Genomic DNA, 27926 nt, shown 5'->3' with positions numbered 1-27926 from the left:
TGTTTGCCCATTTCTTTTTTTCTCTTTCCTGAGGCTTCTTTGATGGGCGCTTTCTCCTCCTGTTTTCTTCCTTCTCCTCTTCTTCATTGTTATCTTCTTTCTTCTTCTCTTCCTCAGGATTCTTAGCTTTCCAAACTTTACCAGGGACAGCTTTCACAGAAGTAGCCTTCCTTTGGCACAGGTGGCATCTATAACTCCTTTCTCCTAATCACTATCTTCTTCATCCTCATCCTCAGAATCTAAAAACAAGTAACTCACATATCTTGGAGCCACAGTTATAATAACCACAAGATGTATTAGATTCTTCATTAAAGGATCAGAAGGCTTGGAATATTATATTCCAGAGGGCAGAGAAGCTAGGACTTCAACCAAGAATCACTTACCCAGAAAACTGAACATAATCCTTCAGAGGAAAAAATGGGTATTCAGTGAAATAGAGGACTTTAAAACTTTCCTGATGAAAAAACCAGAGTTGAATGAAAAATTTGACTTTCCAAAACACGACTCAAGAGAAGCATAAAAAAATAAACAGGAAAGAAAAATCAAAAGATATTCTAGAAGGTTAAACTATTTACCTACCTATATGGGAAGACTATTCTTAAAACTTCTAAGGACTTTATCATTTATTAGAGCAGTTAGATATAGTATACAAAGATATAGGGCAAGGACACGAGTTGAATAAGGTAGGATGAGTTCTAAACAATAAAATTAAGTAGCGAGAAAGATGGATACATTGAGAGAAGGGGGAAAGGAGAAATAGAATGGGGTAAATTTTGTCACATAAAAGAGGCATGAAAGTCCTTTTACAATAGAGGGTAAGATGGGGAAGGTTGGGAGGGGAGTATACAAACTTTACTCTCATTGGAATTGGCTCAATGAGAAAAGAGCATACACAATCAATTGGGTATAGAAATCTATCTGACCCTACAGGAAAGTAGGAAAGGAAGGCGATAAGAGAAGGGGGTGGGGCACTGATAGAAAAGAGGCCAAACTGGGGATTGTGGTGGTCAGAAGCTAAACACTTTTGAGGATGGACAGAATGAAAGAAGAGAGAAAAAGATAAACATGGGAGGGAACAAGATACAGAGTAATACGTAATAATCATGATGGTGAATAAACATTTTTACAAGTCTCTCCAATAAAGGCCTCTTTTCTCAAATACATAGATGAATCAGTTGAACGTATAAGAATATAAGTAATTACCCAATTGATAAATAGTCAAAGAATAAGAACAAATAGTTGTCAAAGTAATCAAAGCTCTCTATGGTCACACAAAACAAATGCTCTAAATCACTATTTATTAGATAAATGCAAATTAAAACAACTCTGATATATCACCTTATACCTATCAGACTGGCTACTATGACAGAAAAGGGAAATGACAAACCTTGGAGGGGAGAGGGAAATTAAGACACTAATGTGCAATTAGGGGAATTGTGAACTGATCCAACCATTCTGGAGTGCAATTTGGACCTAAACTGTGCATACCCTTTGACCCAACAATACCATTTCTAGGTTTGTATTCCAAAGAGATAAAAAAGAAGGATCTATATGTTAAAAAACAAAACAAAACAAAACTTAAAGTAGCTCTTTTTGCAGGGGCAGAGAATTAGAAAGTGAGAGGATATCTATAAAATTAAGAAATGGTTGAGTAGGTTATAGTGAATGAGTAGGAGAGACTATTGTGTAAGAAATGACAAGCAGGAGGAGCTCAGAAAAACCTGGAAAGACTTAAGACTGAAAGAGTAAACAGGACCAGAAGAATATTGTACATAGTGACAGTAATACACGTATGATGAACAACTGTGATATTTTCAGCAGGAAATAAAAAAATGCCATCTACTTCCATAGTGATAGAATCTGAATTCAGACCAAAGCAAAAAAAAAAATTAACTTTCTTAATTTTTTTCCTTGAGTTTCCTTCCACAAAAGGATTATATTGGGGAAATGTTTTACATGATTGCACATGTAAAATCTATATAAGATTTCTTACCTTCTCCATGGGGAAAGGGAGAGAAGGAAAAAACTCAAGACTCAAAATTCTTTTAAAAAATATTAGACCCTGTTTTTACATGTAAAGTAAATTAAATTGAAATAAAAAACAACTCTTTTACAAAAAAATTTTTTTAAGATGAAAATTGGTAAAAATTTGAAATACAAAATGTTTGGACCATAGAATTAACTAGAAACAAAATCATCATAAATCTTTAATTCCAAATTTTCTTAACATTGCCTCACTCTCTTGCATAGTCTCATCTGTCAGATGTGAGTTTGTATATGTATATATTTGTCCTCCATGTATCAAATGATACTGCCACCCTCTGATGTTAACCATGTTTGCAAGTATTCTTTATGTCTTCTATAAATTTGCGTGTGGGGTTGCAATCTGCACAACTATTTAAAGCTCTCTCTTTATTTTTATATAAACATATATATATATATACACATATATATGTATATATATATGTGTATATATATATATAATACATATGGTAGAGAGAACAACAAGCTTAGAGTCAAGAAAACCCCAGCTCAAATCCCACTTTTATCACAAAAGCTTTGGGAGTATGCATGCCATTGAATTTAAGCTTAATTTTTCCTCCTTTGTAAAATGAGGGTAGTTTCTATCTAGAGCATCTACCTCTCTGGGCTATTTTGATGGTCATATGAAATAATGCATAGAAAGCATTTTGCTAACTTCAAGGTTGTAGGAATGGCCATTATTATGCTGATATGGTAAGAGAACTTCTGGCTCAGTCTTCTTGCTGGCCTTGAGAAAAACTATGATCTGGGGGAAAAAATCTGGTGACGACTTCCTGCCACGACCCTGATAAGAAGATTTCGCCAGGCTATTTTTGAGCTTTTAAACAATATTTCTGAATGCTAGAATTTCACAATACCAGCAAAATCAAGGCTGGGGGGAAAAAGCCACAGCTCCTGTTTTGACCAGATGGCAGGTGTTCTTAGCTTTTTTGTTACTTTTTTCCAGGTGCGTATACCATTCTCTTCCCTTTCCTTCTTTCTGTAAAATTCCATTTTTCTATGCTGTTTATGTATACACATTTTATATAAAGTTGCCAACTCTGATGCTCTCAGCTCTCTCATTTTATATAAGATGAACTTATATATTGAGCAAAGTAAAACACCTCAAATAATTATTTCTGTGTTGTGTCCCTCACCCCATCTGAATCTCAGCCTCCTTATCTAAAAAATGAAGGGAATTAAACTAGATGACTTCAAAGAGTCTTTACAGTTATAATGATTCTCTGTGTGAGATTCTGGAGGTGAGTCAATCAATAGACTGTTTCTGTAAAAGGCAGCTAGGATAGAGTTGACAGAGCAATGGACTTGCTAGTCAGGAAGACCTGAATTCAAATCCAGCCTCAGACACTTACTAGGTTTGTGAACCTAGGCAAGTCATTTAACTCTGCTTGCCTCAGTTTCCTCATATGTAAAATGAGCTGGAGAAGGAAATGACAAACCACTTTAGTATATTCAATGATTGATGACAATGCCAAATCAATGGAGTTTAGATAATTTTTCATTTCATTTATTGGCACCCCAGAAGGAAACAAGTTATCCAGCCAATTGACCTTCAAGTCTTTCTTTTTTTTACATAGGGAGAGGACCAACTGGTAATATTGCAGTCCTATCTAGAAAAATTACAAAGACATACTAATGGTTCATGTATGTATCTGATTATCCTTTGTAATTATCCTACTGTCTTAGCTACTCACTCTGTCTGAAAGCCTGCGTAGACCTAGTCTGGTCTGAAAGGATCCCTGTCACTAATGACTTTAAATTATGACATAAATCCCAATTCTTTGTTGAATGGTCAATAAGCATTATGGGATCCTCTCAGGTTTTGGTATTTCTGGACTGGTTCTGATACAAAAACTTGATTCTGTTGAGTAATTAGAAATCATTTTAGGGATCCCTCAATTTCCAGTAACTCTAGTTTGGTTAAATTCTAATTCTATTTTGCAGCAATTGCCTATAGACTCAGAAGTTAAATTATTCCTTGCTGAATCTATTCCCAATATGGAAACTCTGATATAGTTAATCTTTGAAAAGAAATATATAGGCTATAGTAATGGCCAAAATATAACATCATTGACATTGAGAATATTTTGAAATGGAAACATTATTTATAATTGTTAAGTATGTTATATTATCTATGATTGTTTTTTTAAACCCTCACTTTCCATCTTAGAATCAATACTCTGTATTAGTTCTAAAGCAGAAGAGGGCTAAAGACTAGGTCATGGGGATTAAGTAATTTGTCCAGGGTCACACAGCTAGATAGGGTCTGAGGCCAGATTTGAACCCAGGATCTCCTGTCTCTAGGCCAAGCTCTCAATCCACTGAGCCACCCAGCTGCCCCCTTAGTTATTAATTATGAAGTTCTATATCTAAATAAGCTCTTCCTAATGTCAACAATTACTGAAATTATGATGCTAGGCCCTACTTAATCATAGAAAGGGATTTCCATTAATCCTTTAATAAAACTTTCAGTAGGAAATAAGTTTTAGAATAGGCAGGAAGAATTATCTAGTTTCAAAGTTTTTGAAAGAGTTCACTTCCTTTACCTTTTCCCAGGTTGCGAAGTTAAAGAGAGAATAAGGAAGATATTTTCCTGGTTTGCAGACATTTATAGTATTTATAAACTAATTAAAGACTGAATTTTTGAACTGAAAGAAAATCTGCCACTATACATTTCCAAAATTATAATGGAAAAGTGATTTGGTTTTTAAAAAAATAAATACTTAGTGTATTTTGGGAATTAGAACCTCCTAGAACTAATGTACATACAGATAACACACTCCTCTACTACTTCTCTCTCTTCCCTGGGAAGTGACAGGTTTATTGTTTTTGTGTAAGATAATTTAATCAACAAGCCTTGATGGTGAACCTATGATATGTGTACCAAAGATGGCATGGAGAGACCTCTCTGTGGGCACACACAAGCTCCTAGTAAGAAAGGCACATGTCTAGGCCCAAAGAGCGTATTCACGACCACTTGCATTTTGCCTGCTAGGTGGAGAGCCACGTGTGCTCCAAAGTGGAAGTAGGGAAGAGACCCAGTAGCCTTTACAGCCACGTTAAATAGAAATTCTTGACCTCGCCCAAGTGGAAATCTCAGTGAGATTAGAGGACATTCTGGGAGCTAGCAAGGACTCCTGGGGATTGAAGTCCTGGATTCAAATCTCCATTTTTACACCCCAAAGAGTGAGGCCAGCCCAGGGCTGGTAGCCTAGTCCTGCCCCCTAAACACAAGGGAGGGTATAGGGCACTGGAACCTCCCTGTGAGCTCAGCCCCCTCCCAGGCCCCATACTTGAACTCAGGGGTGAGTGGAACACTGCATCTAATCAGGGGGTAGGGCATGCAGTCTGGGGGGATGGATGGAGCATGGCATGAAGTCCCTAAAAAGTTTCAAAAGGTTTGTCATCACTGAACTAGAAAATAAACAGAACTGAAGCTAGTTGGAAGTCTTATCGATGAAGTCCAAAAGTGGACTTAGAAAAATTGTTTTCCAGCTTTTAAGCCTTATGTGGAAAGTCTTAAAGAAGGCGTAAGAACCACCTGTTATTAACTCTTTTCTCCAACTTGGAAAGAAAGAAGCTTGTTTAAAGTGAAGGAATAAATTACTTAAAATAAGCAAAATTAAACTTTAGGAAAATGTTTTACCCTGATGTTGTATTTCTTCTATGACTGATTTAGAAAATTTAATTGCCTAGGTAAATTAAAAGCAAACTACCTAAAAGGAGTTAGGATATAGTATCCATTTTAAAGAATTTAAGAAACCAAATAGGAAATTTTTTTCTAAAAATATAAGAAACAATCTGTAAACCTCTAAGTTTTGAGCAGGGAAAAAGACATGTTTTGCAATTAGTTGGCATTACATAATACAATCTGTCACAAGTTTCAAAAAAAGATGAGAATTTAGTAAAGTAAACAGTATAGAAAAATTTGTTTTCTATTTCATTTATATAGGAAAAAAATAGGAAGATTATAATCCCAGTAAAATTATTATTCTATTAGGGAAAGTATTTATTTACTCCTCAAAGTTAATTTCAAGATTTCTCATGATCTCCAAGCTTTATTTTGCCATTAATGTATTTTTGTTGTAGAAATACCTGGGATCATGTACCCAATTTAAAATTGAATAGTTTAAGTTCTGGATTTATATTAAGTTTTGATGAATTGATTAGAGAAAATTATTATTTACAATATGATTTTTGTTCTGAATGTCAATAGTTAATACCAGTCTTTTAACTATAAGAGTAATTTGATGTTAATTACTCTTCTGGTCTCTGAATGCAACTGGTATAAAATGCCAAAACTGGTAGATAAATAGAATGATTTTCTGTGGTAAGATAATTTAAAAACGCATGCAAATAAACTTGTATCATCTGTCTGACAATAAGGTTTGTTTCATGGTTTAAGTCAGTAATATTTATTTATGCTATTATGTTCCTAATTATTTCTTATAGTATGAATTTTAGGAAACTAAATATGAGAAATGCTATTAATAGGATGATACAATTGTATCATTAGAAGATTAAATCCTGAATAGTAAGGTGGTCAGACAACTGATCAGAAAGAGAATTTAGGCATTTGGTTTAACTGGTGTTGATTAGAAACTCTATTGTCCATATAATATTTTGGGTCAAAGATCCAGTGTGAAGAGGAGAATTTGTGCTCAATTACAAAGATGTAGAAACTTTAATAATGATCACAAGATCCAAAGGCGTGCTAATACTTGTGACTGCAAGGGAATATGAAGAAAGAATTATTTTTCTTTGTCTATTTTTAATGAAATCAATCAGAGACCTTAACTCAATCAATCAAGAGCTCAAAGCACCCCTACTCAACACTTAAGTAAGAGAGTTCACAAGTCAAAAACTCTCACCTCCAATGGGGACTGCCCAGCCGTGGGTAGGACTAAGCAAATTGAAAAACTGCAATTGGTTTCTGTGAAGAAGAGGGAGAAACAGGAAATGAAGTGGAAAAGGAGCATAAAAGAAGAAAAAAGCATGGTCGAATCCTGGCATTTGGGGAGAGTTGGCTTTGGACGAGACTCTTTCCTTGGATTCTGTGTGGGTGAGTGGAGCATCTTTCTTTTCCTTGGAGTAATTCTGTGTTGGTGGAACTCTGACTGAAGACACCACCGGGACTTCTGGTTGAGGATTACCAGAAAATCCAAGTGGAGATCAGGACTTGGGGAACCCCCTGCTGGGGGCTGAGCCAGACTTCACCAGAGAAGAACTGGTAGGTTTGTTAAGAATTTGTCTCTTTATCTACATTTCTCACTTTTATTCTTTCCACCTCATTGTAAATAAAAGCTGCTAAAAGTCATTTTGACTTAAGCTATAATATATTAAAATTGGCTACCACAATATTACTTTATATCTCTTTTGACTTATTGTGTCAAAAACCCCAATTTTAATACTTATAGGAGTAGGGCCCCTTTCTGGGTAAAGACCAACACACAGATTGAGAGAGTATTGACCACACCTCTCCCAGGATAACACCACTTTGAAAGCACCCAAAACTTGCAGATCTCCCCCCCTCAGAAATAGCTCTGAAAATAAGCAGCATGATAAAGCCTAAAGCTTGAGAAATGCTTTCCCTTTCTCAGGTGACCAGACTTCAACTTTAAAATGAAGATCAAAACCAATAGGCTGGAAAAATGAGCAAGCAACAGCAACAAAAATAACTATAAAAAGCATAGTGGAAGAGAAGCCAAGGACATAAACTCTAAAAACAATAACATGAAAGTAGCTACAACCAAAGCCTCAACATGCTAATTGGACACAAGTCCAACAAGATTTACCTGAAAGAGTTAAAGAAAGCACTAAGAATAGTAGAGGAGAAATTGGGAAAAGAAAGGAGAGTAATGGAAGAAAATTATAAAAAGAGAATTAACCACTTGGTAAGAAGCACAAAATATACTGGAGAAAATAACATTAAAAAAAAAACAGAATTGACATAACAGGAAAAGAGATATAAAAATTCACTGAAGAAAAGAACTTAAAAAGCAGGACAGTCAAATGAGGGGGGAAAGGTACCAAAGTTCACTGAAGAAAATAATTCCTTAAAAATCAGAAGTGGGTAACTGAAAGATAATAACTCCATAAGCTATGGAGTTATTCCATAAGAAACAAACAAACAAAAAAAGAATGAAAAAATAGAAGCAAGTATAAAATATCTCACTGGCAAAACAATTATCTGGAAAATAGATCAAGGAGAAATAATCTAAGAATTATTGAACTACCAGAAAGCCATTATAAAAAAAAAAGAGCCTAGCCACATTTTAAGAAATTATCATGGAAAATTGCCCCATATCTTAGATTCAGGTAATAAAATAATATAAATTGAAAGAAACTACCAATCACCTACTAAAAGAGATCCCAAATTGAAAAGTCATGGGAATATTAAAACCAAATTCCAGAGTTCTGTGAAGATTGGATTTAGCTATCTCCTGATTGTAACAATGAAGGTACTTAGCTCTTTCTTTATTGTGAAGATAAAATTGTAATCTCCTGATTGTGTAGCAGTTAAAATTGGTTTATCTGCTAGAAGTATTATATTTTTATGAGTTTTATTAAAGATTAAGAATTAAAGAAAATTCAAAATAAGAAAACACGTGTCTAGGTCCAGAGAGCCCATTCACAATCACTCACTCTACATCCTGCCTGGTAGAGCCGCATGTGCCCATAAGCCCAAGAGAGAGACATGTGCTTGGAAGCGCAAGCAGGAAGAGAGAGAAGAAAGCAGAGTCCATTTAAAAAACCCCACTCTCCTCACAGCCCAGGTGATGACCTCACCTGAGATTATGGGGAACTCTGGGAGCTACTAAGGACTCCTGGGGATTGAAGTCCGGGGTTCAAATCTCCATTTTTACAATTGTAACAATGAAGGTACTTAGCTCTTCCTTTATAGTGAAGCTAGAATTGTAAGCTACAATCTATTTTTAGATTTTAACTACAAAAAGGTATTAAGTAACTACAAAAGGTAAACTTAACAAAAGAGGATTTAAGTAATCCAAAAAGATAAAATCTAACCAAAGAAGGTGAGAACTAAAGAATAGGCAATCCTGGAAAAAAGCCTATGCTGTGATTGGTAAATGTGAAAATTTAGAGGAGGTGACACAAGAGGAAAAGGGTTTTTAAATAGAGGGAAAAAAGATTGAAGAGGACAGTCAGTCACCTAGGCTTGGAGTGAAGGATCAGTCACTTAGAGCTGAAGGGAAGATGGATATTCGTTCAGAGATTTTGGGCACTGACTCAGGGGAGCGACTGGAAGACCAACACCCAGACTTCTTTTAGACTGTTACCATTGGTGAGTGAAAAGCTGACTTAGTGACCCCACCTTTCTGGAGGCGTGAATCCTCCAGGTAAGGCCCATAGTTCTTGAGACTCTCTTCCCTTGGCTGGGACTTAGAAATTCTAACTGGTATAAGAAGAAGCCAGAGTTTTTTTTCTCTCTCTCTCATTCCTTAATATCTTCCTTCTATTGTAAATATTATAAATAAACTACCTTAAATTCCATTTACTTTAGTAATTCATTTTGGGATTTAGAAATTAAATCCCTGGCGACCACCTATATAAATATTCAGAATCCAACCCACAATTTAATTTTAACAGCTCTGAAATGGAGGACAAAATATTGCAGGCAGCCAGAAATGGGAAGGGAAAGGTAGGATGAAGAAATTTTTCTTACAAAAAGAGGCAGACAAGTAAGAGCTTTTACAATGTGGGAAATGGAAGAGGACAATCATTGAACCTCACTCTCATTGGAATTGGTTCAAAGAGGGAAGAATTCATATGCTCAATTATTTATAGAAATTCATATTTCCCACTAAGGCCTTAAGAGGAAAAGGGGATAAGAGAAAGGGTGGTTAGTGATAAATGAAAATGTGGATTAAGGGAAGCAATGTTTAGAAGCAAATAGACTATTGAGGAGGGATAGGATTGAAAAATGAGTGAGAAAAAGAAACAGAAGAAAATAAGATAAAGGGAAATACAGAGTTAGTAATCATAAATGGGAATGGTAATGAAACAGAAACAGATAGCAGAATTTGAAACCAGAATCCAACAATATGTTGTTTACAAAAGACACAACTAAAATAGAAAGATACACAAAGGGTTAAAATGAATATAATATGCAAAATCCAATATGCTTCAGCTGAAGTAAAAAAGGCTGGATACGTCATAAGGTCTCAGACAATGCAAAGCAAAAAAATAGAATGAATTAAAAGAAATAATCAGGAAAACAACATGAAAGGTATCCTAGACAATGAAGTAATATCAAATATTTTTACAGCAAATTTCTCTGATAAAAGTCTCATTTCTCAGATTCTCAAAAGAGAATTGAGTGAAATTTATAAAATCAAGAGCCTTTCTTCAATTGATCAAATGGTCAAAGGATATTAACAGAATTTTCAGAGGTAATCGATAGCTATCTATAGTCATATAAAATGCTCTAAATCACTTTTAATTAGAGAAAGGAAAATTAAAATAATTCTGAGGCACCTCATACCTATCATAAATGACATATGCTGGAGGGAGGGAGGGAAAATAGAACTTTTAATGGAGTAATGAACTGGTCCAGATACTCCAGAGAACAATCTGGAAGTATGCCCAAATGGCTATTAAACTATGCACAACCAGAAATAAGACTACTAGATTTGCATCTCAAAACGATCAAAGAAAGATGAGAAATACCTATTTATACAAAAATACTTATAACAGCTCTCTTTTTGGGGGGTGACAAAGAATTGGAATTTGAGGGGATTCTCATTCAATTGAGGAAAGCTGCTGTAAGAAATGATAAGAGGGGCTGGTTTCTGAAAAACATGGCAAGATCTATGTGGATGGATGCAAAATAAAGTGAGAAGAACCAGAACATCATTTTGCATTGTAACAATAAAGTTATAATAATGATCAGCTGTGATTGACTTGGCTACTTCGGTCAATATAATGATAAAAGGCAATTCCAAAGGATTCACAATGGAAAAAAAATACTATCCACCTCCAGAGAGAGAACTGATGAACTGTAAGTATGAATTGCTATGATTATAAGGTGGATAGGGAGGAGCAAGGATGGAGGTAAAGGGATAAGAGAGTTGGTGAGGAAGAGAGAGAAAGTCTGTATAGTTCTCCCTCTCCCTCACACCTTAAACATACAAGAGGGATATCCCTGTGAAGATGTAATGACAGGGATGGACAGGGACAGTGTCCCAGTAAGTAGGTTTCTATGGGTTATGGTGTAGAATTTTCCTCAGGACTTTGCTGGTGCCTGAGATTCTAGAAGCCTATTCTGAACACACAGTCAGAGGGCATTGCAGAGTATGCAATGAAGTTCAGTTTAGAATATTTTTTCTTTTTGCATTAGAACAAAAGCTACTATTTGAATTTCTGAATAAATGATCATGCATCTTCTTTCTGTATAAATTTCCAAAATGTAATTGTTTACTTAATTATTGCTAATTGATTATGGCATCAGGATATTTTAAATATTTGTATATAATGTTTATATAATTATATGACATTATATACTTACATATGAACTTTCATCCATATATAGATATTTTTCCTTTTTATCTATTTTTAATATTTTATCTTTATTTTAAAAACAAATTTTCACATAAGTTTTCCAAAATTATATGATTCATGTTGTCTCCCTTCCTTTTCCCCTCCCCCTTCCCAGAATTGATAAACAGTTCAATCTAGGTTATACACATATTATCACACAACATATACTTCCATATTATTCATTTTTGTAAGTGAATAATCTTGTAAAACCAAAACCCCAAAGTCATATACCCAAATTAACAAGTGACAAATAATATTTTTTTTTTATCTACATTTATCTCCAACGGGTTTTTTTTTCTAGAGGTAGATAACATTCTTTTTAATAAATCCCTCAGAATTGGCTTGGATCATTGTATTGCTGTTAGTAGCAAAGTCTATTACATTTGATTCTCCCACAATATTTTAGTTACTGTATATAATGTTCTCCTGGTTCTGCTTATTTCACTCTGCATCAGTTCATGTAGGTCTTCCCAGTTCTTTCTTAAATCATCCTGTCCATCATTCCTTATAGCATAATAGTATTCTGTCACCATCATATACCACAACTTGTTCAGATATTCCCCAATTGGGGGATAGCTCTTTAGTTTCCAATTCTTTGCCACAACAAAAAGTGCAGCTAAAAATATTTTTGTGCCAACAGATTTTTTCCCCATGTTTTTTAATCTCTTTGGAATAAAGACCTAGTAGTGGTATTGCTGGATCAAAAAGTATACATTCTTTTATAGACCTTAGGGCAAAATTCTAAATTGCCCTCCAGAATGGTCCAATCAATTCACAACTCCACCAGCAATGCATTAGTGTCCCAATTTTGCCACATTGCCTCCACCATTATTATTTTTCTTTACTGTCATATTGGCCAAACTGCTAGGTATGAGATGGTACTTCAGAGTTGTTTTATTGCATTTCTCTAATCATGAGGGATTTAGAACATTTTTTTTATATGATGATTGACAGCTCTGATTTCTTCATCTGAAAACTGCCTCTTCATATTCTTTGACCATTTATCAGTTGGGGAATGACTTGGATTCTTATAAATTTGACTTAGTTCTTTATATATTTGCGAAATGAGACCTTTATCAAATAAATTTGTTATAAAAATTTTCCCCATTTTGTTGCTTCTAATCTCTGTTGTATTGGTTTTGTTTATACAAAACCTTTTAAATTTAATATAATCAAAATAATTCATTTTATATCTTATAATATTCTCTGTCTCTGGTTTGGTAAAAAATTCCTCACTTCTCCATAGATCTGACAGGTAAACTATTCTACATTCCCCTAATTTACTTATAATATCACTCTTTGTGTTTAAATCATGTACCCATTTTGACCTTATCTTGGTATAAGATATGAGATAGTGATCTAAACCTAATTTTTCCCATACTGTTTTCCAATTTTCTCAGCAGTTTTTGTCAAATAGTGAGTTCTTATCCCCAAAACTGGGATCTTTGGGTTTATCGAACACTAGATGGCTGAGGTCATTTATCCCAGTCTATTCCACTGATCCACCCTTCTATTTCTTAGCCAGCACCAGATTGTTTTGATGATTACTGCTTTGTAGTAATAATTTAAGATCTGGTACTGCTAGACCACTAACCTTCATTTTTTTCATTACTTCCCTTGATATTCTTGATCTTTTGTTCTTCCAGATGAATTTTACTGTAATTTTTTCTAGTTCGATAAAACAGTTTTTTGATAGGTATAGCACTGAATAAGTGAATTTACTTTAGGTAGGATTATTGTTTATATTATATTAGCTTGGTCTATCCATGAGCAATTAATGTATTTCTAATTGTTTAGATCTAATTTTATTTTTGTGAAAAATGTTTTATAATTTTGCTCATATTTCTGTATTTGTTTGGGCAGATAGATTCCCAAGTATTTTATATTACCTAGAGTGATTTTAAATAGTTTCTCTAATTCTTTTTTTTTTTAAAACCCTTACCTTCCATCTTAGAGTCAATACTGTGAATTGGCTTAAAGGCAGAAGAGTGGTAAAGGGTTAGGCAATGGGGGTCAAGTGACTTGCCCAGGGTCACACAGCTGGGAAGTGTCTGAGGCCAGATTTGAACCTAGAACCTCACGTCTCTAGGCCTGGCTCTCAATCCACTGAGCCACCCAGCTGTCCCCCCCCCTCCCCCCCCGTTTCTCTAACTCTTGCTGCTGATTTTTGTTAGAAATATAGAAATGCTGATGATTTGATTTTTGTGGATTTATTTTGTATTCTACAACTATGCAAAAATTAATTATTTCAACTAGTTTTTTAGTTGATTTTATAGGATTCTCTAAGTATACCATCATATTATCTGCAAAGAGTAATAGTTTAGCTTCCTTATTGCCTTCTTTAATTCCTTCAATTTCTTTTTCTTCTATAACTGCTAAAGCTAGTATTTCTAGTACAATATTAAATAATAGTAATGATAATGGGCATCCCTACTTCACTACTGATCTTACTGAGGTTTCTAATTAATCCTCATTGCAGATGATACTTCCTGATGATTTTATTTTATTTTTAATTTAATTTTATTATTTTTTTATTTGGTTAATTTCAAACATTATTCCTTGGTTTCAAAAATCATATTCAATTCCTCCCTCCGCTCCCTTTCCCCCCACCCCCCGCCATTCCCATAGCCGACACGCAATTCTACTGGGTAATACATGTGACCTTGATCAGAACCTATTTCCATGTTGTTGATATTTACACTAGGATGATCATTTAGAGTCTATTTCCCCAATCATATCCCCCACGACCCATGTAATCAAGTAGTTGTTTTTCTTCAGTGTTTCTACTCCCATAGTTTTTCCTCTGAATGTGGATAGTGTTCTTTCTCATAGATTCCCTCCAAGTTGTTCAGGATCACTGAATTGCTACTAATGGAGAAGTCCATTACATTTCATTGGACCACTGTGTATCTGTCTCTGTGTACAATGTTCTCCTGGTTCTGCTCCTTTCATGCTGCATCAATTCCTAGAGATCATTCCAGTTCCCATGGAATTCCTCCACTTTATTATTCTTTGAGCACAATAGTATTCCATCACCAACATATACCACAATTTGTTCAGCCATTCCCCAATTGGAGGGCATCCCCTCATTTTCCAATTTTTTTTTGCCACCACAAAGAACACAGCTATGAATATTCTTGTACATATCTTTTTTCCTTATTATCTCTTTGGGGTACAAACCCAGCAGTACTATGGCTGGATCAAAGGGCAGACAGTCTTTTAGTGCCCTTTGGGCAGAGTTCCAAATTGCCCTCCAGAATGGTTGGATCAATTCACAACTCCACCAGCAATGCATTAATGTCCTGACTTTGCCACATCCCTTCCAGCATTCATTACTTTCCTTTGCTGTCATGTTAGCCAATCAGCTAGATGTGAGGTGATACCTCAGAGTTGTTTTGATTTGCATCTGTCTGATTATAAGAGATTTAGAACACTTTTTCATGTGCTTATTAATAATTTTGATTTCTTTGATTTAAAATTGCCTATTCATGTCCCCTGCCCATTTATCAATTGGAGAATGGCTTGATTTTTTTGTACCATTGATTTAGCTCTTTGTAAATTTGAGTAATTAGAACTTTGTTAGAGGTTTTTGTTATAAAGATTGTTTCCCAGTTTATTCCTTCCCTTCTAATTTTTGTTACATTGGTTTTGTTTGTACAATACCTTTTAAATTTGATATAATCAAAATTATTTATTATACATTTTGTGATTTTTTTCTAAGCCTTGCTTGGTTATAAAATCTTTTCTTTCCCAAAGGTCTGACATGTATACTATTCTGTGTTCACCTAATTTACTTATAGTTTCCTTCTTTATGTTCAAGACATTCACCCATTCTAAGTTTATATTGGTGTAGGGTGTGGGATGTTGATCCAAATCTGATCTCTCCCACACTGTCTTCCAATTTTCCCAACAGTTTTTAAAAAATAGTGAATTTTGGTCCCAAAAGCTGGAATCTTTGGGCTTATGATAGACTGTCTTGCTGAGGTCACTTACCCCAAGTCTATTCCACTGATCCTCCTTTTTGTCTCTTAGCCAATACCATATTGTTTTGATGACCATGCTTTATGGTATAATTTGAAATCTGGTACTGTAAGGCCACCTTCCTTTGCATTTTTAAAAATTATTTCCCTGGTTATCCTTGATCTTTTGTTCTTCCAAATGAACTTTATATATTTTTTCTAATTCAGTAAAAAAGTTTAATGGTAGTTTGATGGGTATGGCACTAAATAAGTAAATTAGTTTGGGTAGGATGGTCATTTTTACTATGTTAGCTCGTCCTACCCATGAGCAATCAATGTTTCTCCAATTGTTTAGAACTAGTTTTAATTGTGTGGAGAGTGTTTTGTAGTTGTGTTCATATAGTTCCTGTGTTTGTCTTGGCAGATAGATTCCTAAGTATTTTATATTGTCTAGGGTGATTTTAAATGGAATTTCTCTTTCTAATTCTTGCTGCTGAGGTGGGTTGCAGATATGTAGAAATGCTGATGACTTATGTGGGTTTATTTTGTATCCTGAAACTTGGATAAAGTTGTTGATTATTTTGACTAGCTTTTTAGTTGATTATCTAGTATTCTTTAAATAGACCATCATATCATCTGTAAAGAGTGATAGCTTGGTCTCCTCATTGCCAACTTTAATACTTTCAATTTCTTTTTCTTCTCTGATTGCTACTGCTAGTGTTTCTGGTACAAGGTTAAATAATAGCCATGATAACAGGCATCCTTGTTTTCCACTCCTGGTCTTATTGGGAATGCATTTAGTTTATCCCCATTGCAGATGATGTTGGCTAATGGTTTTAGATAGATGCTGTTAATTATTTTTAGGAATGACCCTTCTATTCCTATATTTTCTAGTGTTTTCAATAGGAATGGGTGTTGTGTTTTGTCAAAGGCTTTTTCTGCATCTATTGAGATAATCATGTGATTTTTGTTGGTTTACTTGTTGATATGGTCAATTTTCCTAATATTTTATGTTATATTTACTTGTTGATCTGGTCAATTTTCCTAATATTGAACCATCCTTGCATTCCTGGTATAAATCGCACCTGATCATAGTGAATAACCTTTGTGATGACTTGCTAGCGTCTTTTTGCTAGTATCCTATTTAAGATTTTTGCATCTCTGTTCATTAAGAAGATTGGTGTATAGTTTTCTTTCTCTGTTTTTGACTTGTCTGGCTTTGGAATCAGTACCATATTTGTGTCATAAAAGGAATTTGGTACAACTCCCTCTTTGCTTAGTCTGTCAAATAGGTTGTATAGTATTGGGATTAGCTGTTCTTTGAATGTTTGATAAAATTTACTTGTGAATCCATCAGGCCCTGGGGATTTTTTCTTAGGGAGTTCTTTGATGGCTTATTCAATTTCTTTTTCTAATATGGGATTATTTAATAATTCTATTTCTTCTTCTGTTAATCTAGGCAATTTATATTTTTGTAAATATTCATCCATATCACCTAGATTGGCTTATTTATTGCCATATGATTGGGCAAAATAGTTTTTAATGATTGACTTAATTTCCTCTTCATTGGAGGTGAGGTCTCCTTTTTAATTTATGGTTTTCTTCTTTCCTTTTTTTAAAAATTAGATTGACCAGTACTTTTTCTATTCTGTTTTTTTTCAAAATACCAGCTTCTAGTCTTATTTATTAGTTCAATAATTCTTTTGCTTTTGATTTTATTAATTTCTCCCTTAATTTTTGGAATCTCTAATTTAGTTTTCTTCTGGAGATTTTTAATTTGTTCAACTTCAAGTTTCTTGATTTGCATGTCCAATTCATTGACCTCTGCGCTCCCTAATTTGTTAATATATGAACTCAAGGATATAAATTTTCCCCTGAATACTGCTTTGGCTGTATCCCATAGATTTTGAAAGGATGATTCATCATTGTCATTTTCTTCAATGAAATTATTAATTGTTTCTATGATTTGTTCTCTAACTAACTGATTTTGGAGAATCATATTATTTAATTTCCAATTAATTTTTGATTTGGCTCTCCATTGTAAAAATGACTCGAATCCAGGACTTCAATCCCCAGAAATCCTTGCTCCACTTCCCCAGAATGCCCTCTAATCTCACTGAATTCTCACCTGGGCTGAGAGCAAGATGGGGTATTTAAACCTGGTTGTGAATAGGCTCAGCCACTTTTCAACTTCCGTTTTGGAGCAGACGCGTCTCGTTCATGACGTGAGGTTATCTTGTCTAGGCGTCTCTGGCCTAGACATGTGCTTTCTTATTCTGTATTTTCTTTAATCCTTAACCTTTAATAAACCTCATAAAAATATAATACTCCTTGCAGAGAGAAACTAATTTCTACCAGCCTCAGCTTCCCCAAAATTTTAATCTTTACACCATGTATCCTTACCATTATTTTTATTGCATTATGATCTGAAAATATTGCATTTATTATTTCTGCTTTTCTGCATTTGTTTGCCATGTTTTTTATGACCTAGTACATTGTCAATCTTTGTGAATATACCATATGCTGCTGAAGAGGTGTATTCCTTTTTGTCCCTATTTATTTTTCTCCATATATCTATTAACTCTAATTTTTCTTTTACCTCTTTCTTAGTTATTTTTTATTTGATTTATCTAAATTTGATAGTGGTCAGTTTAGGTCTCCCACTGGTATAATTTTACTATCTATTTCCTCCTTTAATTTCACTGGTTTCTCCTTTAGAAATTTGGATGCTATACCATTTAGTGCATACATGTGGATTACTGCTATTTCCTCATTGTCTATACTCCCTTTTATCAGGATGTATTTACCTTCCATATCCCTTTTAATCAGGTCTATTTTTACTTTGGTTTTATCAGATATCATGATTGCAACTCTTGCCTTCTTTCTATCAATTGAGACCCAATGGGTTTTGCTCCAACCTTTAATTCTAACCTTGTGAGTGCCTACCCGCCTCAGGTGTGTTTCTTGTAGTTACCACATGGTAGGATTTTGGATTCTAATCCACTCTCCTATTTGTTTTCATTTTATGGGTGAGTTCATCCCATTCATGTTCAAAGTTATGATTGTCACTTCTATATTCCCCAGAATTTTGATATCCTCTCCACGCTCTGTCCTTTCTTCTTTTGCTATATCTTTTTAAAGCAGTGGTTTGCTTTTAATCAATCCCCCTAATCCCCTCCCTTGATATGTTTCCCTTTCTGGCCTCTCTCTTTTTGTTCCCTTCTTATTTAAGGAGTGTCTTTGCAGTTCCCTCCTCCCTCTTTTTCTCTCCCTTTTTGTACTCCCTACTCTCCTTCCCCCCTTAGTTTTCCCTTCTCACTTCCCTGTAGGATAAGATAGAATTCAAGACCCGAATAGATCTAGATGCTCTTCCTTCTCAGAATTGATTTCACTGAGAGTAAGGTTTAAGTATTACCTATCCACACTCTCTTCTTCTCCTTTTTATGAGAGTATTCTTCCTCTCCCCTTTCCATGCATATCTTTGTGTGATTATCCTATTTATTTTATTTCTTCAAGCATCTCTTGTTGCCATCTTTGATTCCCCCATCCTTTTTTCTTTTCCTACATATCATCTTATCGCACTTATTACCCTAATATCTTCTTATGAATGATTCTTCTAATTACTATAATAGTGAATATAATTTTTGAGAGTTACAAATAATATTTTCCCCATATATTAATATATAGAATTTGATCTAATTGTAGCCCTTAAAGAAGAAAGTTTGAATAAAAAACATTTTCCCCTTTTCTCTCTCTTTCTTATTTACCTTTCTATGTTTCTCTTGATCTTTGTGTTTGAATATCAAACTTTCCACTTAGTTCTGGTATTTTTTTTTTACAAATACTTGGAAATCTTCTATTTTGTTGAATGCCCATACTTTCTCCTGGAAGTATATAGTAAGTTTTGATGGATTGGTGATCCTTGGTTGAAGACCCAATTCTCTTGCCTTTCTGAATATCATATTCCAAGTCTTGTGGTCCTTTAGTGTGGAAGCTGCCAGGTCGTGTGTGATCCTGATTGGTGCTCTTTGGTGTCTGAATTGTCTCTTTTTGTTTTTTTATAGAATTTTCTCCTTAGCCTGAAGGCTCTGGAATTTGGCAATTACATTCTTGGGAGTTGTCTTTTGAGGATTTAATGTAGAGGGTGTTCTATGAACTCTTTCAGTGTCTATTTTGCCCCCTTGTTCAAGAACATCAGGGCAGTTTTCTTGGATGATTTCTTGTAGTATGATGTCAAGATTTCTGTTAGTTTCTGGCTTTTCAGGTAGACCAACGATTCTCAAATTGTCTCTCCTTGCTTTTTTTTCCTGATCTATCATCTTATCAGGAAGATATTTTGTGTTTTCTTCTATTTTGTCAGTCTTTTGACATTGCTTTATTAATTCTTGGGTTTTTTTTTTTTGCAAGATCATTGTCTTCTAATTGCCTAATTCTAAATCTTCTGCTGTTTTCTGCCCGTCTCTATGCTATCTTCCCACGAGCACCCACGGTCTGCACTCTTCAGCCTGCTGAGGTTTCAAGTGTAGCTGCTCTCAGAGGTAGGTCTTTGCTGGTCTTAGTGAGATCCCAAGGTCCTAGAGGTGCCCCTTACTCACTCTAGAGGTGTCCCTTGCTCACTCACTGATTCTGGTATACACTGGCTCTGACTCTGGCTTGATAGGTGGGGTGGAGGAGGGTAGATCAGCTCGAGATATGGTGGAAGCTTTTTCACCCCCTTATAGTGTAGAAATGCCCAAACCCATGTACCTTCAATGCTGTGGCCTACTCTAGAGTTCCTTCATTCTCATGAATGTTTTTTTCATCTTTTGTGGTAGTCTATATCGGTGGTAGTCTATATTCTGCTGAGGAGCGGAAGACTCCTGTGTCTAGACTGCCGCTATGTTTACCCGGAAGTCCTTGCTAATGATTTTAAATAAATACTAATTATTTTAAGAAAAGGCCCTTTTATTCCTATTCTTTCTAGTGTTTTCAACAGGAATGGGTTTTGTGTTTTGTCAAAGGCATTTTCTGCCTATTGAGATAATCATTTGATTTCTCTTAGTTTGACTATTGATACAATCAGTTATGCTGATGGTTATTTTTCCTCTTTAGAAAGACTTTTAAAATCTTTTAAACACAGTTTTGTGAATTTTAAATATATTCCACCCTAATCAGACCATACTTTAGAAGATCTGATTTAGGTATTTCCTGATCAATAACAATAGAGATACTTGGACTAACAGAATCAGGTCTTGGGAACTCTACATTTCTCTACCCTCCTTAGTTTAACAAGATTAGGATGGTCTGCACTAAACTGAAGGATTAAGTATCTGAGAAAAATGGCCTTCAACAGACATGTGCAGAAAAAATCGGACAGACCCCTGGGCTGTCCTAAGTCAAGCTGAGCTATGATTGGTACAGATGAGATGCAGGAAAGTGACATAAAACCATCTTATATAATGCCCATCACTGGCTCTCTTCACCCTCTTTTTCCCTGGAGAGGCAACTCTGGCTGGCAGAGTGCTAGGCATTCTGATTTCTTGGAATGGTGGCAGTTATTTGTCTGGGTTTGGTGGTGAGTTTGCCCTTGAGCTGATTCAGGTTCAGGCATCTTGGCTGAGCCCCTTTTGGAGTTCAAGCTGACTCCTTCCTCCTTCATACTCCAAAACCTTAATTTCTAGATCTTCTAATCTTCCTGCCCGGTACTAGCCAGGTGGGAGAAAATCTTATTCCTTTTCCTTCTTCCTTCTCCTTAATCACCTCCACTATCAATTAAATCACCATAAAATTTCCAGCTGACTTAGGTATTTTATTATTTGGGATTTTCCCTCGCGGCCATTTAAATTTAGATTTAAGTCACAATGCTAAAATTATCTTTAAAGTTTAAAAATTGTGCTAGATACTTGAGATAAAAAGACAAAATTTAAATAACTCTACTATCAGTGAGTTTACAGACTAGTTGGGGATAGAGCAGGAGAGCAGTTTATAATGTATAAAGCCAATAAGTATAGCACATGGAAAACTAGATGCAAACCCTAATCACTGCTAAACTAATCTATTTCACATCTTCTATGGATGACTTGCCTGTGCACTACAAAATCACTTAATATGAGGGTACTTTGTTTTCTGGTGTCCCTCTCCTTTGAATGGCTTCCTAGCTGGATCAGGTTGAGCCTTTAAAATTGACCAGACTGAAATAGTCATGATCTTTCCTACCCACCTTTTCTTGTCACATACAAAAGGTGAAGACCACAGTTCACACACAGTGTAGGCTCCATGAACTTAACCAGGAAGGAAGATACCCCCTTTCCCTTTTTGTCTGGTCACCAAAAACCTTAGGACATTGGCAAAATATGAAGGGCTTCAATTCCTGGTGGGTGGACTTTTTCTGACCAGAAGAAAACAGAAAGTCACTCCAGATGTATGTGGGCAGAAATGGAATATTCATGTCAGGAAATAGTAGTCCTATTTGCCTAGAATGTAGACTTTGTGAAGTGCAGAAATTTAAAAATAAAGTTAGAAAAGTAAGCATAAATGAGGATAAATAAATAAATAAATAAATAAATAAAGGATTCAAAGTCAGTTTATATTTTATCCTATAGACCAGGAATGCTATATAATAACTTACTGGTACCTAGAAGAAGACCTGTTTGTGGCTTGAATTAATAGCATTAGGGAAGAGGCAGCTAGCTCACATTTAGAACATAAACCAGAATCCTGGAGAGAAAATGTGACAGGTGTTGCTTTGAGAGAATGACCTAAAACATACAAATGTAAAGATTAAAATTAATATACAATAGCTAAATATATTTTATAAAGTTTTATTAATAATAACTAAAGCAAAAGGACAGCCCAAACCTAGCCTGGTCACAGGTCAAAGAGAGTAGGAAGAGTTACAACCATTTAAATACAATCATGTGATCACACAAATGTGGAGAAGCAGGGGAGAGAAAAGGATTCTAGGTAATATATGTGAGATTTAAAATGGTTGACGTCTTAAACTGTAGTGATTAAAATAGTGAAAGATATAAATTGTGATAGATATAAGAGAGGGTGAGTAAATTTGACCGCAGAAATATGTTTCACCAAAGTGTCTTGGGTTTTAAAATCAAATATAAGGTGGTCACCAGGGAAATATTCCCAATTATTCAAATACCCAAGTCAATTGGGTTTTATAGAGATTTTAATTAACAATACAATGAGTAATCAAAGAAAGAGAGAGAGAGTAAAAAAGGAATAAGTATGAAGAGCCTCAAGCCAATATGGCCTAGACCTGAGTCTTAAAAGAGAAATCAGTCAGTTTTTTATAACTCACCATATAATGACACCAGGCCAGCAGCATCTCAGCTGCTTTCACCAGCTCCCTCCTCCATCTGAATGTTTCAGAATCAGTCTCCTCAGAATGAGTCTCTCCAATCTGAATGTTTCAGAATGACTTCCCAGCTCTTCCCTGAGCTCTTATTTTTAAGGGCAAAATCTTCTCTGTCACCTCCCCTAAGTCCTTACATCTACCAATCACTGTAGATGTTTCTAAAGGACCGTCCGTTCTTAGTCCACACCTAAGAAGGTGTGGATTTTTGAGTAATTCACACCAGGAAAGCTCTGAGTAAGTTTCCCAGTTCTTTGTTCCTTGTAAATTCACAAGTTGCTTGACCTTTATAGGTACTTAGCTTAAGAAAAGTATGGGTTTTAGTACTTTTCATTGTTCAGAAAAGAGTTTACAACTTTATCTTCCCCTAGGGCAGACCCAAGTAGGTAAAGCAGAATTCTCATATTCCTGATTTAAGTAGAGTTCACTGCCCAAATGGGGAATGGTCTTAATCCAATCTTATAAAGTAGGGTCTGGGAAATTTTACGGTTTACATATAGAAATGAATTTTGGGTCAACTGGTAGTTTTTTTAGGGGTTCAAGAATTTCGAACTGCACACTAGGTACGTATATATACTAAGTATGTATATCAGACATAACAAAATAGAAAATTTTAAAGGTTTAAAGATGAAATAATTGTCTATCTTAGAGTCAATAGCCAAATACCAGAGATATCCAGTAAAGGAATAATATGGTCATCTTTAAGAAAATCACTTTGGCTGTTATCTGGAGAAGTGGATTGAAAGGCTATTGCAGTAATCTCATGTTGGCGAACCTATGGCACACATGCCAGAGGGGGCTGCTCCCTTCTCCCTCTGCACCCCACCCGAGGACATCTCTCACCCCTTTGCTCAACAGCCTAATGGAAGTACTTCTATTTAGAGTAAGGCAGGGAGCTCAGCTCACTTAGTTTCTAAAAGGTTTGCCATCACCGCAATCGTCCAAAGAGGAATAATAAGATTCTTTGTGAGTAAGGAGGAGAGGATAGAAACAGGAGATGTTTTTGAGGGAGATATAACAAGATTTAATAGCCAGTTGGATATGTGAGATGGGAGAGAGTAAAGAGTAAAAGATAACACTGAATCTAATGAGAACCTTAACAGTAATAGGGACATTTGGAAAAGGAAGAAATTTTGGACGAAAGATAATAGAAAGAAGTCTGAAATGCAAAATACATCATATCCATGCCTTCTCTTCTCTACCAAAATGAAAAGGCAGGTAGTGGTACTCTTACTCATTGGACTCTGTCTCCTAGTAGGGGAGTATTTACTGTAGCTCCAAGATGATATGGTGGCAGAGATGAGTTGCAGGTAGGGTGGGATTTTCTCAATGGCACCTGTACAACTACTGTTGTGAATGTCTGTCTACCTCAGAAAGGGGGATACTGACAACTTGCTGATTAGGAAGATGGGGTAAGTGAGAAAGTATGGTTTGCTTGTTTTAGAAACAAACCCTACGATTAACTCTCATGGAGAAGGTGTTATCTTGACACACTCCCTTGGATGGCTCCCTACTTTGGAGATCACTATACTAAGGGGCTGCCAATGATTCTTGAAGAATTACCAAATACAGTCATGTTTTAATTAAAGATATTAATATTATTTATTTTTGTGAATTATCCACAGCTATTTTTTCATTCTAGTTTGACTTACCTCTGTCACTTGGCAACCTAAAGATTTCATCCATTCAATAATTCATGGGGGGGTGGGGGGCAGCTGGGTAGCTCAGTGGATTGAGAGCCAGGCCTAGAGACAGGAGGTTCTAGGTTCAAATCTGGCCTCAGACACTTAATAACTGTGTGACCCTGGGCAAGTCACTTGACCCTCATTGCCTAGCCCTTACCACTCTTCTACCTTGGAACCAATACACAGTATTGATTCCAAGATGGAAGGTAAGGGTTTTAAATTTAAAAAAAAAAATAGTTCATTGGTATATAGCTTTGAAATGTAAATTAAGTTTAATTTTAGTTTAGGTTCAATAGAATTGGATTGTGTAGATAAAATTAACATTTTTAAAATTGGATAATATACCATAAAATCAAATCTTAATGATTTTTAGATAATCTACTCTTTGGGATTAATTACATTGCTGTTCCATTTTATTAACATAAAAAAATCTGAAGTAAACTCTATACTGCTATCAGACACATAATGATTAAACCCTCAATATTTCTAGGTATCTATCCTAAGGAAAAATAGAATGAATACCTTTTACTTCACTATTAAAGTAATATTTTACTTAATTATTTGTTTTAGAACAAAATTCCATATAGTAGTACAACTGGAAGACCACCCATGAGATAATTACAACTACTTAAAGATCCTATAAAATAGTCCAATTGTGTGATTTTAGCATTATAGAATTCTTTGGTGTATATGCTATTTAAATAATATTTACATAGCATCTTAAGTTTACAAAAAGCATTTTACAAACTTAGTCTGATGCAGTGGGAAAACTACTAGATGTGAAATCAATAGGCTCAATACACAAATGTATTTGTAATACCATATATTCAGGAATCCCCTGAAAATTGCCATATATCCATGACTGCCCATTCTTAGGTATTCTCATTGAGGAGTAGGCACTCTAGAGCCAGCTGGAACTGCCTCTCCAAAGCCAAATCCAAAGTTAGATTTTCAGGATGATTATTTACATTTTGGAAATTACCAAATAGTAACATCAGAGATTGATATATTTTTTGTTGGTTGTCTAGATGATAACATGATAGAGAAAAAGTATAATGACTAAACTTAAAAGTGTATTGTGAAGGTTTTTTTAGTTAGTTATTAAATATTTACTACAACATCTTTGCTCTCATGTATGCCCCAAAACTCAGAGCAGAGCTTCCACCCACCATAGTGCAAGACTTTCTTGAATTTTCCAGATACCAATAAATATCATTCCTTGCTTACCTTCTCTTTCTCTCATGCAATTATTTGATGATCTCCTTTACTCCCATTCTTCTTATTGATTCCTCATTGGTTATATATTTGACTCTGCTCTCACCTACCACGTGTCTTTCTGTTTCCTACTGTAAGATGCTCATCTTTAGTTCTTTGGAGGCAATAAGTGTTCCATGTCTGGCTATCATACAACAAACAATAGCAGTTAAATGTACTGAAAATATACCATTTTGTTGTCATGAGTTGTTATAAGAAGCTTAAAATTGGCAATTTTCCCAAAGCAATCCATCCCTTTCTTCTCCTCCCTTTCAGTTCTGGGTCTAGTTCATTGCCCATCTATATTATCTATCTTTATTGATGTTGTTTAGTTATTTCAGTCATGCCCAACTCTTCATGATCTCATTTGGAGCTTTCTTGGCAAAGATACTGGATTAACTTGCCACTTTCTTCTCCAGCTAATTTTAGATGATAAAGCAAACAGGATTAAGTGACTTGTCTAGGGTTACACAGCTAGTGTAAACCTTAAAATTTCCCAGACCCTACTTTATAAGATTGGATTAAGACCATTCCCCATTTGGGCAGTGAACTCTACTTAAATCAGGAATGTGAGAATTCTACTTTACCTACTTGGGTCTGCCCTAGGGGAAGATAAAGTTGTAAACTCTTTTCTGAACAATGAAAAGTACTTAAACCCATACTTTTCTTAAGCTAAGTACCTATAAAGGTCAAGCAACTTGTGAATTTACAAGGAACAAAGAACTGGAAAACTTACTCAGAGCTTTCCTGGTGTGAATTACTCAAAAATCCACACCTTCTGAGGTGTGGACTAAGAATGGGTGGTCCTTTAGAAACATCTACAGTGATTGGTAGATGTAAGGACTTAGGGGAGGTGACAGAGGAGATTTTGCCCTTAAAAATAAGAGCTCAGGGAAGAGCTGGGAGGTCATTCTGAAACATTCAGATTGGAGAGACTCATTCTGAGGAGACTGATTCTGAAACATTCAGATGGAGGAGGGAGCTGGTGAAAGCAACTGAGATGCTGCTGGCCTGGTGTCATTAGAAATCCTTACTTAGACAGATCTTATGGTGAGTTATAAAAAACTGACTGATTTCTCTTTTAAGACTCAGGTCTAGGCCATATTGGCTTGAGGCCCTTCATACTTATTCCTTTTTTACTCTCTCTCTCTTTCTTTGATTACTCATTGTATTGTTAATTAAAATCTCTATAAAACCCAATTGACTTGGGTATTTGAATAATTGGGAATATTTCCCTGGTGACCACCTTATATTTGATTTTAAAACCCAAGACACTGTAGTGAAACATATTTCTGCGGTCAAATTTACTCACTCTCTCTTATATCTATCACAATTTATATCTTCCACTATTTTAATCACTACAGTTTAAGATCTCAACCATTTTAAATCTCACACTAGGAAGTATCTGAGATCAGATATGAATTCAGGAAGATGAAGGTCCTTCACTACTGTGCCATCTGGCTGCAACACATAATGTTAGATACCCATTGCAAAATTGTTTAACTGAGGTCCACAGATTCTCAAAGGGTCCATAGATAGATTTCAAGGAGTCTATGAAACTGGGCAGGGGGAAAAATAATTACATTTTTATTTTACTAACCTCTAACTGAAATTTAGCATTTCCTTCAATTATGAATATAGGAAATTAGTTAAAGTAGTGTAACATCTACTCAAGTCTATAGACTAGATGTATCAAATATGACCTGAATTCATAGTATAACACTGACTATCCTGGCTTTTATTGCCTGGAAGGTCAAATAGTTACATTTCATCCCTTTCCCAAGGTTCTCTGGTACCTTCAATAAGGGACTGGGAGGGAGGGGAAGCTGGGTAGCTCAGTGGATAGAGAGTCAGGCCTAGAGATGGGAGGTCCTGGGTTCAAATTTAAGCTCAGATATTTCCTAGCTGTGTGACCCTGGGCAAGTCACTTAAACCCCATTGTTTCACCTTCATTACAGTCTCATTTTCCAGCTTAAAACCCTCTTGGGCATCTTGGTTTCCCAGGACTTCCTTGGCCAGCTGCAACATCCTGCTTGGAATTCTGACTCCAATGTCATCATGGCTTGAATTCCCAGTCCA

General features: G+C 35.3%; 1 protein-coding gene across 1 annotated transcript in view; it reads right to left on the bottom strand.

Moving 5' to 3' along the window:
* TMEM117 (transmembrane protein 117) overlaps window positions 1–27926 on the bottom strand; it is a 192269-nt gene that overhangs the window by 163246 nt on the left and 1097 nt on the right. The window lies entirely within an intron of this gene.

The sequence above is a fragment of the Monodelphis domestica genome, chromosome 5 (genome assembly GCF_027887165.1).
Source record: "Monodelphis domestica isolate mMonDom1 chromosome 5, mMonDom1.pri, whole genome shotgun sequence".
NCBI lineage: Eukaryota > Metazoa > Chordata > Mammalia > Didelphimorphia > Didelphidae > Monodelphis > Monodelphis domestica.
The sequence above is the reverse complement of the archived record's forward strand: the minus strand, read 5'-3'. Positions and strand labels throughout refer to the sequence as shown.